Source organism: Adiantum capillus-veneris, chromosome 15, assembly GCF_014529385.1.
Source record: "Adiantum capillus-veneris isolate H3 chromosome 15, ASM1452938v2, whole genome shotgun sequence".
Classification (NCBI taxonomy): Eukaryota; Viridiplantae; Streptophyta; class Polypodiopsida; order Polypodiales; family Pteridaceae; genus Adiantum; species Adiantum capillus-veneris.
Window position 1 is genome coordinate 65,147,128 of NC_140945.1, and position 6,000 is coordinate 65,153,127.

Here is a 6,000-nt window from a genome sequence, read left to right on the forward strand (position 1 = left end):
TGTCATGCAGAGCTTCATATTCTTGTTTGCTGATGTGTCGAGCAATGGTGAAATTCCCTTTGCTGAGCTGTCTATTTATTATTTCATGTTGGTGAGTTGACAAATCTGTAAGTAACAGTGTGTCCTCTGACATTCTGCCTGCTGACTTGTCATACATCCAATGATTGGTTGTGACATTCCTTGATTTAATGTATCCTAGATGTATGGTTGGGATCTGCAGCCCCCCTCCCCTGGACCTTGACGATATGATAATAATTGAATACATACCAAGAATATATCATACTCTAGTTACTTTTTCTTTTTCCTTGATGATTTGTTGCTTCACAACATATAGTTTTATGGGATTGTGTCCACACACCCACACCATTGTATACATCAACCATTGTTTGTTTTTCCATACAAAATAAAGCAAACAATGCTTGATGGATTGCAAAGCAATTGTCTTAAGTTTTACATGGACTTGAGTATCATTTCTTACAATCGTTATCTTTTTTTTTTTTTTTTAAATAGAAAAACTCACAATTGTGAGTGGATTATATTGAGCAGCCCAAAAAATTACAAGATTTTGTCATGCTCATGTTAAGCCATGACGACATCCAGGGATCATAATTACAATGGCTATTAGGGAAGCCACCCCTACCACCCTGCCTCCACATCCTTGATACCCAAGGTCCATACTCTTGTCATTCTGAGATCTTTTAATTACCGATGGCCAAGATTTACCCCCATCCCACGCATTCCATCTGCTGACAACAAGGCACAAGTAGTCCTAGACCAATCCTCCGAGTGATGCTTTCGTCCGAGTGCCCATATTAGCACTTTACTTTCCTGTATAATTTTTGCGAAGCTTGCCACCTCAAATCCTCCTTCAAAAACACGGCGGTTCCTTGTTTGCCATACATTGTGAAAGAAGAAGTATCTAGCGATCTGAGTGCTGATGAGGAGTGCAGGATTACCTGAATCTTTACCTCCAAGGCATAGGTCAGTCTTGAAAAAACTAATTTTTCATGTTCTTTGGACCCACTTGCATACTTTCCCTGCGAGGCCTTTTATAACTGGGTAGTCCATGAATAAGTGGGCCAGATCTTCACTAGCTAACCTGACATCGAACATAGGTTGTGGGGGCTAACTCTCTCTCTCTCTCTCTCTCTCTCTCTCTCTCTCTCTCTCTCTCTCTCTCGTACACAGTACGCTCACTCATAGACAGTACTCTCTTTTTTTTAATGACAAAAGGTTTTTCATTAAGGTCAAAAAGTGGTATAAATACCTTACAATCTCAAACCCTAATGTTCCAATTTTAACCATCTACTCAATCTAAATGTCAAAACTGGGATACAATCTGGAAACTTTTGTAAGCCCCAATATTTACAAAGGTGAAAAGTCAGGTTTTCTCAATAAATGAATAATTACAAAAAATAATAATCCGCCGAGCAGTCATTTTCTGTAGGGTGTGTCCAGCTTCTAACACTCCCCCGTCCTTGTTCATGTCGTCCCCGACATGGCTGTTGAGCTGCTTCTTCAGTGTAGCCTGTCTCTCATCTTGAGAAGAGACTCATATCTTGCATGTTGAGCCAATAGCGCTGGGCCGAATATGTCAGTGCTGATTGTGAAGAAGCCGGTATAGAAGGATTCTTCAAAGGCCTGGAGGTGATAAGATGGTAAAAACATGATCCTTTGATACAATGCATGTATCACCTCATGGGATGGCTGACCAGACAGATCGTATGTGCATCTTAGTATGTATCTTGAAAGAAGAAGATACTGTCTGTCGCCTGACCTGGTTTGAATGTTTTGAAGACTGCCAAAAGTGTTTTGCATATCTTTTTCATCATGATGCAAGATAGGTCAGGCGAGCCAGTGAACAATTTGATGGCGCCCGTTAGGGTTTTCACCATGTATTGTTCACTTATTCTCTCGCCCGCCTTCAAGCCTGGCAGTTTCGGGTAATTTAGCCAAGTGGGTTGGCTTCTTTGTAATAGCTCATGGGCCTTCCACGTCCTCATCCTTGGTAGAGGGCAGAAACTGAGGTTATCTCTGATGGCTTTAGGTGCCTCTACCAGAGGGATTAGATACTGTGGATACTTTGTTAGCCATGCCTTTCTCCACCTGGGTTGAGAGTCGACTATCAAATTTACCCCTTCAAGCTTGGAGATGTCTGCTTTATATAGTGGCATTGTTGGCTCCTCTCTGATTCACTTGTTGATTGTGGCAGCTTCATATTTCAGCAGAGGATATGGGAGAGAGGACTGTAGCCATTCACGCCGAAGGTTGCTGGCATCTATCTTCTGAATAGTCATTGATTTAAAGACCCTCTGCTCCCATTCCAAGGCTTCTTTTGCTGTGTCTTTGACTGCTGCTTCTATTGCCTTTTGCAGTTTCTCTTCTTCTTCTTGTGTCAGATCTTGTGGCTCTTGAGAGGGTCCTACAAGGATTTCCTCTTGCATGGTGGTGTCCACAGGATCCGCCACATTCTCTATGTCTATTCCCTCCATGGCTGCTGGCCCAGTGCTAAACTGCTCTTCTGTTTTCTGCCGGCCTCTCAACTCTTCTATTTGCTTCTGAAATGTCTTCTTTTCTGCTTCAGCTTGCTCTCCCATGTTTACAAGGAGGTCGTTTACATCCGCATTTATCTTTTCCGCCTCCTCGAGCTTTCTCTTGATGGTTTCTAGCTCATTGTGCATTGCTTTGTGCTCTTATTCCATGCGGGTTTGCATGACCATTGACCCCTCGGCCATCATTAGCCTCTGCTTTTTCTCTAAGGTTAACTCCTTCTGGAGCTCTTTCATTTGTTCTTCATAAAGCTCGGTCTCTGAAGTGGTGTGAGTTGAGCTAGCAGCTCTGACTCTGGCAGGAGATGCCCGTAGCCGTTGAATGGTTTGATCTTTGACTTTAATCTGGTCTTTTAGCTCAATGACCTCATCCTGGCTAGCTTCCTGCTCTATCTCTGCCTTCTCTTTGACATTCCTCAGGGCTTCCACTTCCTTGGATTCTTCAGCAAGTTGTAGGGTTAGGTTGTCCCTTTCCCTCTCTGCATCTGTCAATGACTTGTTGAGTTTTCTGTATTCTTCTTCAACTCTTTGAAGTCCTTGATCTGTTGCCTGATTTCCTCGTTCCATCTCTTGGCCAGATTGGCTTACAGCTCTGCTTGCTTCTCTATATGCCCTTGGCTTTGTTTTTGTAGAGTGTCTACTTCGGATTTGATAAAAACTTCATTGGCTTTGAGATTGTCAATCTCACTTTCTGTGGCCAATGATTTTTCCCTGAGCTCGGTTAGCTTGTGCATCACCACGTCCCAGTCATTGGTAGGTGGCTGTAGGTCCACTGTATCAGTGGCCATCTATTTTAGTTCCACTAACCGCAGGCTCGGATTTTGTTCCTTGGGCCTTGTGCTTGGCAGCTCAAATGCCATAGTGGCTGCCTCTTCTCTTGAATACCCAGCCGCTAGTAGATTAAGGAATGTTTTGAAATTCCTTTCTTCTGAATCTACCTTTTCCTCTTTCTGTTCATCATCAGGATTTCTGCTCTTTCTCTTGGCTCTTTTCTTGCTTAGAATCTTTGTGTTCCTCCTCCTTTTGTTGGGTTTGAGGTGGGCTAAGAGGAGGTGGTGATGGCTGTGGACTAGACTCCGTGCTTGATGGTGGAGTTGCCGGATTTTTCTTGAAGTCCCTGTCCGCCTTTGTCTCTCTCTCTCTCTCTTGTCCTTCCTGGTCTTCTAGCAGTTGTCGTCGTACTTCATCCACTTCTGCTTCTGTAAATGGTACATTTGGGATATTTTGTGTTGTAGCATCCAAAATATCAAATATCTTGATGTAATCTTCAAATCTATCTCTGTGCACCCTTTGGGATGATCCCGACATTGCTTCTAGTGAGGGCTTCCACAGCTCGCTCAAATCTCCCTTGAGGGCTCTTTCGGCTCTGAAGCTTTCCATTAATCTTTCAAGCCGTGCCGCTTTCTGAGATTTGGTTTCCTTGACCGGCACTTGTATAATTTCTTTCTTTCCTTTCTTCAACTCTGGCTGCTACTCTTGCATGGTCTCTAACCGGCGCTTCAACCTTGTGGCTACTCTGGGTGCTTTGGGTTGTTCTTCCTCTTTATCTTCTTTGAGCCTTAGCCAGTCATTCTGTGATGGAGGGTCATGCTAGTTTCCTTTGGCGTGCAATGCTCCATAAACCACTTTTGTTATGAATTCACCTGGCACAATGTAGGTGATATTTTTGTTGCCCATCTTTACCAGGTTGTCATGGATATAAGCCGCATAATTGATCGCCTTCGGCTTGCTCTTCTGCATTTCCCAGGTGAAGGTGGTAGCAATTGCTCCAGGCGGCATTCTGTACTTCTGTGGCCGCTTTGTAGACATATGGAAATACTGGGTGTAGAGCTAGCTCATGACAACCACTTTAGGGTTTGCAATGTCTTCAAAAGTGTAGTTGTTCTTCTTTTCTGAGTACACCTTTACTTCATCTCGGCGCTTTGTCACACTATCCCCTTTGTTGGAAATGTCTAGTGCTGATGCCACCACTCTTTCTGTGATTGCATTCATAGTGCCTGGCTTGCCCTGCAGATCATGACTCTGGTAACTCCATCTTCTTTGATCGTGGTTACAAATTCCCACACTCGTTTTATGTCAATTCCTGCTGGCAGTGCTTCAAAATAGTTATGGAGATCTATCTTCTCCAAGTACTCTCCCATCTTGCTTCTGACAAACTCATCAAGCTCCCGAGGTAGCATGGGTAGCTCTATTGCATTTCCTTCAGGATCCTTGAACACACCTTGGTAGATCTTCAAGTCATTTGACTCTAGAAAATCCTCCTGAATCCACGTGCTAGTTGGCTTCAGAGTTCCTTCTGGGATGACAAATGGCTCCACTTCTTCTAGATAGTCTTTTATTGTCATCCTCTTCTTCTTTGTCGGTGATTTTGTGGCTGCCATAGATCCTGTTGCACTCAGTAGTCCGAAGTTAACGTTTTTCTCATATCAGCTCTGAGAAACTGAGTTCTAACTATCCAAATGACTTGAAAATTGAAAAGAAAACTTAAAAGGAACTTGGGAAACCCTGCATGTGCTCACAGTATCATTCTGGCCAAAATTTATCATTTAGACATCCTACGCGTAGGATGTCTTTTTCATTAGTTTTTGGTGAAACTTGGCATGCTGGTGGCCCTTGACCTGTGCAACATGGCTATGTGATTGGAATTGGGTTTGGGCATCAAAAAGTGCATATCTGGGCAGATTCAGGATTTAGGCTCACACTTTGGGAAAGATGACCTCCATAGGTGTAAATGATATTCAAATGGGTTGAAATTTGATATATGAGCTTCTTGCACCATGGTAATGGCTCCCATGAAGTCATTTTTTGCAGAGAAGTCCAAATCATGCTGGAGACATCCTATGCGTAGGATGTCTATTTCATCAAAATAGATTGAGATTTGTTATGTGGGTAGCTCTTGGCATGTGGAACATGGCCCTGCTCTTGGATTTTGATTTGGATAAGAATTGGTGTTGGTAAGACCATGTGTAGTGTTTTTGAGCTCAAAAAGTCCATCTTGGAGGTGTTGGGGGCCAAATGTGATGGGAATGACTTGAAACTTGATATATGAGCTCTTGAAGGTGTTATAGAGATATCTGGAATTCAAAACTATCATCTGGGGGTGAAAAATGTCAATTAGACAGCCTACGCGTAGGATGTCTATTCCATCATTTTTCACTTATGACCACACAGATAGCTTGGCAATGTGCTCATGAGTGTATTGTGAAAGTTTCATGTGATTTGGACAAGTTTTCGTAGGTTTATGGCCCATTATTGCCTCTATGCTTTGACTTTGCGGTTTTTGGTGCACATGAGGTCAATTTTTGTCCAAATGTGATGAAACTTGGTGGAGAGCTTGTACAGACTATTTAGAAACTTTGTGTGATGAGAGATGTTGGGGTTGGTGCCCAGAAATGGCCTTGAGACATCCTACGCGTAGGATGTCTCCTGATGAAAATTATATTGGAAGAGT